Source organism: Oryctolagus cuniculus, chromosome 17 (genome assembly GCF_964237555.1).
Source record: "Oryctolagus cuniculus chromosome 17, mOryCun1.1, whole genome shotgun sequence".
NCBI lineage: Eukaryota > Metazoa > Chordata > Mammalia > Lagomorpha > Leporidae > Oryctolagus > Oryctolagus cuniculus.
In genome coordinates this window covers 5244946-5256887 of record NC_091448.1, presented here as the reverse complement: position 1 = coordinate 5256887, position 11942 = coordinate 5244946, and positions in this window count along the sequence as shown.

Genomic DNA, 11942 nt, shown 5'->3' with positions numbered 1-11942 from the left:
GGGGCCCTGGCGAGCAGGAAGGGGGCGAGCGAAGGCGCGCGGTGACCTTGGGCGCTGGGCGGCGCGCGGCTCGGAAGTCCGCCTGAGGGCGGGGTGCGAGGCTAGGGGGCGCTGAACTTGACCCGTTTTTGGCAGAGACCGTAGCACGGGGACGACGCAGTGGATGGGTTTAATACCGGGGTTGTGTTCCTCCACGGTTTGTGACACAGTTTCCCATCGTCAAGACTTTAAAATTCAGTATATCCGGACGCAGGCGCCGCAGAAGCGAGGGGCTCGCCTCCGGGGGCGGCTTCCGAGGGGACGCGGGCGTCCTGGCCGGGCTGCCTCGGTCCCGCTTCCTGCCGCCCTGGTCTCCGGTCTGCCCACGGCAGCTCCACGGGCGATGCCGCCTCTCTCAGCTGATTCTGTTCTCTGCAGTAAGAGTCACCTTGTTGGCCTCGGCCCAAAAATAGTGGAAAATTCCAGAATTAATTCATAACCTTTTTTTTTTAAAGGTTTGTGTATTTGAGAGGCGGAGCGGGTCGGCTCAGCTCCGGCCGTTGCGGCCATCTGGGGAGTGAACCAGCGGATGGAAGACCTCTCTCTCTGTCTTACCTCTCTCTGTAAATCTTTCAAATAAATAAAATAAATCTTAAAAAAAAAAAAAAAAGAAATAGAGCAGCCAGGAACCTGGCCCACGTGGGATGCCCACTGCAGGCTTAACCCACGGTGCCAAGCGCCAGCCCCAATTCATAAGTTTCAAACCATTTTTGTTACAGTGTGCTGTCACAATTGTTGTTGCTTTACATTAGTTATTATTCATCTCTTACTGTGATCTATAAAATGAATTTTATTTTATTTTATTTTTTATTTTATTTATTTATTTTTTTTGACAGGCAGAGTGGACAGTGAGAGAGAGAGACAGAGAGAGAAAGGTCTTCCTTTGCCGTTGGTTCACCCTCCAATGGCCGCCGCTGCAGCCGGCGCACCGCGCTGATCCTGGCAGGAGCCAGGAGCCAGGTGCTTTTCCTGGTCTCCCATGGGGTGCAGGGCCCAAGCACCTGGGCCATCCTCCACTGCACTCCCTGGCCATAGCAGAGAGCTGGCCTGGAAGAGGGGCAACCGGGACAGAATCCGGCGCCCCAACCGGGACTAGAACCCGGTGTGCCGGCGCCGCAAGGTGGAGGATTAGCCTATTGAGCCACGGCGCCGGCTTTATAAAATGAATTTTATCATGGGCATGCGTAGGAGCGAACATCGCAGATACACGGGGGTTAGCACTATCCACAGTTTTAGGAGAGTCCCGGGGTCTCAATGTTTGTCCTGCAGACAAGCGGGGTCTCGTCTTGTCTCCCTGGACTGCGGCCGGTGCACATTGCAGATTGGCCCCTCGGGTGGCCGTTGGACAGAGAAGGCGACCCCAGGGTGATGGGGCCGTGGGTGCGCTGGGAAGACTCCTGGCGGGCTTCGGTCCAGCCAGGGCCTACAGGGACTGGATGCCGTCCCCAAGGCCCCTGGCGGTCAGGGGGCATTGGTGGCTGAGCTGACATGAGACCCATGGCAGCTGCCCGTCTTCCTGCAGTCTGCGCCTTTGAAATCTGGTCGTGTCACCGGCAGATGGACAGATGGAGTGAGTCACGCCGGGTGAGAACCGGGCACCGCGGTTCCCGTCAGCGTGGGGAAGTGGGTCCTTCAGTGACCTCGTCAGCAGCTAACCTGAACAGACCTATTAAAAGCGCCTTCGGACTTCCCCCACCTCCTGGGGGAGGCAGAGATCGCCTCGGCCTTGACCAACAGAGGGGTGTTTACCAGCCGTCTGGGCCACTGCTCTTGAGGGGAGCCGGCCTCGGGGTCGCTCAGCCGTGCTGCCGGTGGGCGGCCCGGGGGCCGAAGGCAGCTTTGTCCTCCATGAAGATGGAGGGCTTGGACCACAGGACGCCCGAGCCCTGATGCCGCTCAGCCAACACAGAGCTAAAAAATCGGCATTTAGCAAGAGTCCCGCGGGCTTCCCGGTTTCAGCTGATGAAATCATTTGGGATACCTTATTTTTTCCCTTAGAGTATTATGTATTTTTTTGAGAGGTAGACAGAGAAGGCCAGCGTGTGGCACAGTGAGTCAGCTGCCACCCGTGACACCAGCATCCCATGTGATGAGCGCCAGTTTGAGTCCTGGCTGCTCCACTTCTGATCCAGCTCCCTGCTAGTGTGCCTGGGAAAGCAGCAGAACTTAGCCCGGGTGCTTGGCCCCTGCACCCATGTAGGAGACCTGGATGGAATTCCAGGCTCCTGGCTTCTGCCTGACCCTGAACTGGCTGTTGCAGCCATTTGGGAGTGAACCAGTGGATGGAAGACCTCTCCCTCTCTCTTTCTGTCTCTCCCTCTCTGTAACTCTTTCAAATAAATAAAATAAATCTTAAAGAGAGAAAGAGAGTGAAATTTCCCATCTCTGGTTCATTTCCCAAATCCCAAAACAGCGAGGGGCTAGCCAAGGCCAAAGCTAAGTGGGTTCTCAATCCAGGTCTCCCACGTGGGCGGCAAAGACTCGGAGCGCCCAGCCCTGGGAGGCTGGTTGTAAGATGCAGGCCACCTCCTCCCTTGGGGTGTGGAGTGGGCACCGGAAGTGCACATCCAGACGCTGCATTGGAGACGCCCCCGACCACCAGCACCTGCCGGGTTCCTTCTTTCTGACTCAGAATGTTGAAGCCTCTGTCTGCCGTCTCAAATATATATATACCTGCTTTCCTTTTACTTGAAAAGGAGACAGAGCGATCCCCATCCGTTGGCTCACTCCCCAAATGCCTACCAACAGCCAGAGCTGGGCCAAGCCTAAGCCAGGAACCAGGAACCCAATCCAGGTCCCCTGTGCAGACTTCCCTACCTCGTCCAGGGAGCAGGTGTCTCCTTGGCCTTGACCAAATGCCCAAGTAGTCGGGCCACGACCTGCTGCCGCCCAGGGCTCGCTCCAGCAGGAAACTGGAGAGGAAGAGAGGAAGGCAGCGCTGGGCTGTGACAGGGGACACGGCGTGCCAGCCCCCTGCCCGGTGCCCCCGTGAAAACCGCCAAAACCCGACCACTGCCGGGGGTCCGGGAGGAAGTTCTGACGCCTCCAGGGGCCGAAGGTGGGCGCTTTGGCCACGGTGGTTCCTTCTCTGTTCTTTCAGATTTACTCAGCCAGTGACTCAAAACACCGAGAAAAAAATAACCAAGAAAAAAAAAAAAACAGAAGAGTCACTGTCCAGTGACTGCCGAGAGCTGATTTCCTACGCCCTTCGGCCGGCTCTGCGGTCCCTCTCGGCAGGGCCCACGACAGCAGCGGCGGGGACGTGGCCGCAGTGGGGGCTCCCCGCGGCGGCCGGAGGGCCCGAGGCCCCCCACTTCCTGGTTTCCAGCACTTGGCTCTGACCAGATCGTCCACTCTGTGGGTGACCACGCCATCACCCCTTGTTTTGGAGCTTCCATGGGGAGGCGTCCGGTGCTCGGCCTGTGGGAGCCCGCCTGCCCCCCCCCCCAATGCAGAGGAAGCCAGCGGGTGTGGCGCTGTCACACAGGGTGTGTGTGTGTGTGCGTGTGTGTGCATGTGTGTGTGTGTGTGTTCATGCGCCCCCCCATCAACCACAGAGCCTGCCCCCCCCCCAGGGCTTCTGCTCCGTGCCTCCCTCCGAGACAGCTGCATCTGGGAATCCCAGAACCGAGCCTCAGACCGGAGGGAAGATGGAGCAGGAGACTCCTTGGACGCCCAGCAGGCTGGGGCGGGCGTGTCTTTACTGCCAAGCTGCAGAGGGCTGTCCCCCCAGGCCCTTCCTCACCGCCACCCCCTCCACCCCACCTGCCCCCGCTCAGTCCCTGGAGGCTGTGGCAAAGGCCGCCTCCCCCAGGTTTCGGATCCTCCCCAGTTCTTCCCGCAGGGCCTGCACACACTGCGTTAGCCAGCACCCAGCTCCACCTGCGCTCGGCTGGCGGCTGGTCTGGGAGCTCCCGGAAGGCGAGGGCCCTGCCCCCTCCCACGGTCTGCTGAAGATGATCCAGGGATTTGCTGAGTCAGTGAATGAAAGGTCGGAGCCTCACACAGTGCAGAGTCAGAGAGAGAGAGAGAGAGAGAGAGAGAGAGAGAGAGAAAGACCTTCCTTCCTTCCACTGGTTCACCCCCCAATGGCTGCTATGGCCGGCGCACTGCGCTGATCCGATGGCAGGAGCCAGGTGCTTCTCCTGGTCTCCCATGGGGTGCAGGGCCCAAGCACTTGGGCCATCCTCCACTGCCCTCCCGGGCCACAGCAGAGAGCTGTGGCCTGGAAGAGGGGCAACCGGAACAGAATCCGGTGCCCCGACCGGGACTAGAACCCGGTGTGCCAGCGCCGCAAGGCGGAGGATTAGCCTAGTGAGCCGCAGCACCAGTGTCTCTTTATATTTCAAATAAAATGAAAGTAAATAAAAGGCCATCACCTTCTAACAATTTATTTCTAGATGTTTATTTATTCATTTTTTGTGTATTTGAAAAACTAGTGACAAGCGTCAGCACTGTGGTACAGCAGGTTAAGGCCAGGCCTGCAGCGCTGGCTTCCCGTGGAGACGCTGGTGCGAGCCCCGGCTGCCAAGCCTCTGATCCAGCTCCCTGCCAGTGGGCCTGGGAAAGCGGCAGCAGACGGCCCAAGTGCCTGGGCTCTGCCACCCACACGGGAGATCTGGAGGAAGTTCCAGGTTCCAGGCCGGGTCCAGTCCCTGCCACTGTGCCCATCTGGGGAGGGAACCAGCAGATGGAAGATCTCTCTCTATCTCTCTCTCTGTCTCTTCCTCTCTCTCTTCCTTTCAAGTGAATAAATACATCTTTAAAGTAATAATAATAAACAGAGTGGCAGAGTGAGATGAGATGGGATGTGCTGATTTACTTTACAAATTCCCTCAGAGCAGAGGGTGAGCCGGGCGGAAGCCAGGAGCCAGGGACTCCGTCTGGGTCTCCGCCAAGGCTCTGGGACCCCGTAGCTGAGCCAGCATTCGCTGCCTCCCTGGCGCGTTAGCAGGAGGCTGGATCAGAAGCACAGGCGGAGGTGAGACCCAGTGCTAGGCACTGGTGGGGTGCGGGCATCCCGAGTGGTGGCTTAACCCACGGTACCACAACGCCCACCGCTGTTGATTTATTATAGAAGAAGTCAAATTCTGGAACATGCCAGGGTGGCAGACACGCTAAGCGATGAGAATGGAATCACTCTTAGTCTCATTGTGCAGTTACAAGTCCTGCCACAGTTTTTATTCATCTTCTCCTGTGCTTTTTCTACATTTAAGTGGTGGGGATTTGTCTTCAGTGCAGCTATGATCACAGGGTACGCACAAGACTACGCACTTTTATTTAGTTTTCTACCGTTTCTACATTCAGATTTCTCATAAACTGCCTTTCTTTAAACAAATATTTATTCATATTTGAAAGCCAGGGTGACAGAGCAAGAGAAGAGAGAATGAGACGGAGTGGGAGAGAGAGCCCTTCCCTCTGCTTGTTTGTCCCTCAGATGGTCGCAGCAGCCAGGTCTGGGCCAGGCTGATGCCAGGAGTCGGGACCTCCATTCTGGCCTCCCACATGGGTAGCAGGCCCCAAGTATTTAGACCATCATCTGCTGCTTTCCCAGGTGCATTAGCCGGGGGCACAATTGGAAGTGGAGCAGCCGGGACTCGAACCGGTGCTCTGCCCTGAGATGCCAGTGTCACAAGCAGTGGCTTAGCCGGCTACGCCGCAACGCGGGCCCTGAAGAGCTACCGTTTCTGATTATTGCAGAATGATCTGCTTAGGCTCACTTTTACTGAGATTAATTCATGACCTGAAAACATTTTATTGTTTGCTTGGCATTTATTTATTTTGTTATTTGAGAGGGAAGAGTGAGAGATTCAGAGAGAATTCTCAACTACACACTCATGCCTCAAATGCCTGCCCATCCAGGGCTGGGCCAGGCCAGGGCTGAGGGCCAGGAACCCAGCCCGGGTCTCCCGTGTGGGAGCAGGAGTCACACTGCTCGAGCCACCACCTGGTGCCTCCCAGGGTCCACATTAGCAGGAAGCTGGAATCAGGAGCCCAGCTGGTACTCAAATTTAGGCACTCTGATATGGGATGTTTACTGCTTAACCCCTAGACAAAAACAAAACAAAACAAAACAAAACAAAACAAAACACCCAGCCCCTAAGAGCGGTCATTCAAAGTGTGTACAGTTTAGTGATTTAAAGAATGCGGCCGCCGGCGCCGCGGCTCACTAGGCTAATCCTCCGCCTAGCGGCGCCGGCACACCGGGTTCTAGTCCCGGTCGGGGCACCGGATTCTGTCCCGGTTGCCCCTCTTCCAGGCCAGCCCTCTGCTGTGGCCAGGGAGTGCAGTGGAGGATGGCCCAGGTGCTTGGGCCCTGCACCCCATGGGAGACCAGGAAAAGCACCTGACTCCTGGCTCCTGCCATCGGATCAGCGCGGTGCGCCGGCCGCAGCGCACCGGCCGCGGCGGCCATTGGAGGGTGAACCAACGGCAAAGGAAGACCTTTCTCTCTGTCTCTCTCTCTCACTGTCCACTCTGCCTGTCAAAAAAAATAATAATAAAAATAAAATAAAGAATGCGGCCCACAGTACTGTGCAGTTAGCACCACCATCCGGCTCCAGATGTGTCCCTCACTGCAACCCTAACCCCCAGCTGTTAGTGGTCACTCATTGCCCCGCGGATCTGCTTTCTGTCCACGGATCTGTGTGTGGTGCTCTTCTGAGTTTATAATTATTTCATTAGTTATTCTCTTAGTGCTGGACAATTAAATGGTAAACCAGCCCTTTATAAAATCCCACTGTGGGGGCTGGCGCTGTGGCATAGCAGGTAAAGCCACCACCTGCAGTGCCAGCATCCCATATGGGTGGGCACCAGTTCAAGTCCCGGCTGCTCCACTTCCGATCCAGCTCTCTGCTATGGCCTGGGAATGCAGCAGAAGATGGCCCAAGTCCTTGGGCCCCTGCACCCCTGTGGGAGACCTGGAAGAAGCAGAAGCTCCTGGCTTTAGATCGGCACAGCTCTGGCCGTTTTGGCCAAATGGGGAGTGAACCTGCAGATGGAAGACCTCTCTCTCTCTCTCTCTCATTCTCTCTCTCTCTCTCTCTCTCTCTCTCCCCCTGTCGTCTCTCTGTGTAACTGTGAATTTCAAGTAAAATAAATAAATCTTTAGGGGCCGGCGCTGTGGCGCAGTGGGTTAACGCCCTGACCTGAAGTGCTGGCATCCCATATGGACGCCGGTTCGAGACCCAGCTGCTCCACTTCCGATCCAGTTCTCTGCTGTGGCCTGGGAAAGCAGTAGAAGATGGCCCAAGTGCTTGGGACCCTGCACCCACGTGGGAGACCCAGAAGAAGCTCCTGGCTCCTGGCTCCTGGCTTCGGATCGGTGCAGTTCCGGCCATTGTGGCCAATTGGGGAGTGAACCAGTGGATGGAAGACCTCTCTCTCTCTCTCTCTCTCTCTCTCTCTCTCTCTCTCTTTGCCTCTCCTTCTCTCTCTCTGCCTCTCCTCTCTCTGTGTGTAACTCTGTGTAGATCTTTAAAAAAAAAAATGTCAGTTTACCAGACTGATCTGCAGGGCTTCCTGATTCCCATCCAACCTCAGCAGCCGTGAGTCTGTCTCTGTGGATGGACAGGCTCGTGCACATTTCCCTAGGTATTAAAGAAACTTAGAATTTTTAGCAGCCATGCCAAAGAACAAAATGACGGATTTGTCCTGACATCGGGATTTACCAGGGAGGGGCAGGCATTGGGCAGAGCAGTTAGAACACTGCTTGGGACACCCGCAGCCCGCGCTGGCATCCAGGGTTCAAGCCCTGTCCAAGCGCCTGGGCCCCTGCCACCCAGGCAGGAATGCTGGATTGAATTCCAGGCTCCTGAGTTCAGCTTGGCCCAGCCTCAGCTACTGCAGGCCTCTGGGGAATGAGCCTGCAGCTGGGAAATACCACATGCTTTCTCTCCCTCTCTCCCTCTCTCTCTCTCTCTCTCTCTCTCTGCCTTTCACACAAACAAATAACTCAAAGCAGCAATGGTGCTTGCGTCTCCCGTTGGAGGTCCTGGGTTCGAGGCTCGGTGTGGGCTCCGGACTCCAGCTTTTTTTTTTTTTTTTTTTTTTTTGACAGGCAGAGTGGACAGTGAGAGAGAGAGACAGAGAAAGGTCTTCCTTTGCCATTGGTTCACCCTCCAATGGCCGCCGTGGCCGGCGCGCTGCAGCCAACGCACCGTGCTGATCCAATGGCAGGAGCTAGGTGCTTCTCCTGGTCTCCCATGGGGTGCAGGGCCCAAGCACTTGGGCCATCCTCCACTGCACTCCCTGGCCACAGCAGAGAGCTGGCCTGGAAGAGGGGCAACCGGGACAGAATCCGGTGCCCCGACCAGGACTAGATTTGGTGTGCTGGCGCCGCAGGTGGAGGATTAGCCTAGTGAGCCGTGGCGCCGGCCTCCAGCTTCTTACTAAAGTGTCTGTGAGGCAGCAGCTGGTCACCCACAAGGGAGGTCGGGATTGAGTTCCTGACTCCCAGACAGGCATCTGGGGAGTCCAGCTCTCCATCAAAAAAAAAAAAAAAAAAAAAAAAAGTCAAGGGGCCAGTGCCATGGCTCACTTGGCTAATCCTCCGGCTGTGGCACTGGCATCCCATATGGGCTCTGGGTTCTAGTTCTGGCTGCCCCTCTTCCAGTCCAGCTCTCTGCTGTGGCCTGGGAGGGCAGTGGAGGATGGTCCACGTCCTTGGGCCCTGCACCCGCATGGGAGACCAGGAGGAAGCACCTGGCTCCTGGCTTCAGCTAGGCACAGCACCGGCCGTAGCGGCCATTTCAGGGGTGAACCAACGAAGGAAGACCTTCTGTCTCTCCCTCTCACTGTCTAACTCTGCCTGTCAAACATATAAAAAAAAAAAAAGTCAAGAGATTTGAATACACACTTCACAAAGAAACACGCAGACAGGCAACAAGCAAGAGAAAGCCCGTTCAGCGTCCTCAGACCTCTGGAAAGCGCAAATTAAAGCCACGTGGAGCTGCACTTCCAGACTCGCCCGACTGGCTGAAACTGAACGGCTGATAACAGAAACATTTGCAAGAACGTGGAGCAGCTGGACTCTCCTGTGTGGCTGGAGGTCAAGGGATACACGCGCCTTGGGGAAAGCCTGGTTTCTTATGAGGTTAGCAACCACCTGTGACTCAGCAATTCTGCAACTACCTGTGACTCAGCAATCATGACCAGCTGATTGCTGTGTGGAAGCATGTTCCCCCGGAAATGGCCTGCAGGGCTGTCCCAGAGCTTCTGCTCTGCCCTGTCTCACCCACTTCCCGGCCCTCGCCCAGAGGCGGTGTTGGCTCCTTCTAGGGCTCATAAAGGGGCCCCAGTGCTCTTTAATTATTTAATTGTTTGGCCCAGAAGTTCAGCCCCTGCTGGGGACACACACGTCGCATGGTGGAGTGCCTGGGTTCAGGTCAGGCCCTGCTCCTAATTCCAGCTTCCTGCTCTTGCAGACCCAGGGAGGCAGTAGCGATGTTCGGGTACTCGGGCCACCCTGTGGGAGTCCCGGATTGAGCTCCCTGCTCCTGGCTTTGGCCTGGCCAGGCTCTGGCTCTTGCGGACATTTGGGGGGGGGCGGTGAACCAGTGAATGGGAGATCTGTCTTTCTCTGTCTCTCTGTATCCCTGCCTTTCACATAGTAAAAAATCAATAAACAAACATTTTGAAACATCAAATTGGGCCCGGCATTGTGGCACACCCTACCGTTTACAACACTGGCATCCCATGTGGGTGCCAGTCGTGTCCTGGCTGCCCATCTTCCAGCCAGCTCCCCGGTAAGGCACCTGGGAAAGCAGAGGAGGACGGCCCAAGTGCTTGGAACCCTCTCACCCAGGCGGGAGACCCAGAGAAGCTCCTGGCTCCCGGCTTTGCTTGGTCCAGCCCTGGCGGTTGCAGCCACTGGGGGAGTGAACCCGCAGACGAAGACCTCTCTCTCTCTCTGTCTGCAACTCTGCCTTTCAAATTAATATGGTTAAAAAAATCCCTATCTGGGTATCTCATAACACGTCCGCCAGTCATGTTCAGCACACAGCCCCGTGGTATTAACCCCATTCACAACGCCGCGAAACCACGACCAACTTCTGACCCTTTCTCATCACCCCAGTAGAAATTCTTACTGATCAAGCAATAACTACTTTTCTCGACCCCCCCACAGCCCCTAATTTAATCTACTTTCTGTCTCTAATAGTCTAAATATACCATACAAGTGAAAAAATACAGTATTTCTCCTTTTGTGTTCAACTTATTATACTTGGCCACACCCATATCGTATTGTCAGAAATTCCGTCTTTTCTGTGACTAATAGATTTCCATGGATTGGATAGACTATTTACTGTGTATCCATTCACTGGAGAATGGACGGACACATTTCCACCTTTTTTAGAAAAATATTTATTTGGGGTTGGCACTGTGACACAATGGGTTAAAGCCCCAGCCTGTAGCATAGGCTTCCCATATGGGTGCTGGTTCGGGTCCCAGCTGCTCCACTTCCAACCCAGCTCTCTGCTGTGGCCTGGGAAAACAGTGGAAAATGGCCCAAGTGCTTGAGCCCCTGCACTCAAGTGGGAGGCCCGGAAGAAGCTCCTGGCTCCTGGCTTCAGACTGGCTCAGCTCCGGCTGTTGTGGCCAATTGGAAACTGAACCAGTGGATGGAAGACCTCTCTCTCTGTGTTTCTCTCTCTGTGTTAACTCTTTCAAATGAATAAAATAAAAACCTTAAAATAATAATAATAAAAAAAAGATTTATGGAGGGCCGCTGTTGTGGCGTAGCGGGTAGAGCCACAGCCTGTGACGCTGGCATCCCATATGGGCACCAGTTTGAGTCCCGGCTGCTCCACTTCCGATCCAGCTCCCTGCTATTGGCCTGGGAAAAGCAACAGAAGATGGCCCAAGTGCTTGGACCCCTCAGAACCATGTGGGAGACCTAGGTGAAGCTCCTGGCTCCTGGCTTCAGCGTGGTCTAGAACTGGCCACTGTAGCTATCTGGGGAGTGGCGGACCCGGAAGAAGCTCCTGGCTTCAGATTTGCCCAGCTCCGGCGGTTACAGCCATTCGGGAAGTGAACCAGCTGTCTGCGGCTTTGGTCCAGACTGGCTCCCTGGGCTGGGAAGGGGAGCAAGGGTGCAATGGAGGAGACACAGCTAGTTTTCCTGTGCGTTTGTCCCATCTTCAACACCGCTCCTCCTGGTGTGGTCCTCGCCGGCCCCAGCGAAGGCGGGGTGAGGCCCTCGCGGTCCGTTCTGTAAAATGCCGGGCCAGTACAGCTTCCGCCTGCCTGGGGTCCCTTGCAGAGCTCTGAGAAGGCCGAGCCTCCCTCACGCTCTCCTGGGCTGTGCGGTGTCCTGGTTTGCCTCTTCCGGAACCAGCTCTCAGACAGCAGCGCTCCCCCGAATCTTTCCCTTTGGAAAAGGGAAAAGTGGGGCCCTCTGCTGGGGGCCCCCAGGCCTCTGCCCCAAAGCTCTTAGCTGAGGCTGTTCCAGCTAACAGGAAGGAAGACCTCGCTGGCCTCCAGCCGCTGCCACCTCCCGCACTCCTTTCTCGCTCCGTGGCCCGAGAAATCAGAGCCCTGACCACGCCCCTCTGGGTTCTGCAGCCGGTGCGGCCTCCCCCCTTGCATTTCAGATTCTATTTTAGAGGAAGGTGTTTGGCAGAGCCCTTGAGGGCATGCTTGTCCCTTGGGACAAGCTGTATCCCGGGTTCAAGTCCCAGCTCTGCTTCCGACTCCAGCTTCCTGCCAGTGTGCACCCTCGGGGGCAGCAGGGACGCCCTGCCACCCACGCGGAAGGCCTGGATGGAGTTTCTGGCTCTCAGCTTTGGGGAGTGAACACGAGATAGTAGCTCCGGCTGTGTGTCTCTGCCGCTCAGATAAATGCACAAATTTTAAAACATTGTCTGCAGAAATCAGTACTGGGAACAAACATCATAATGAATGTG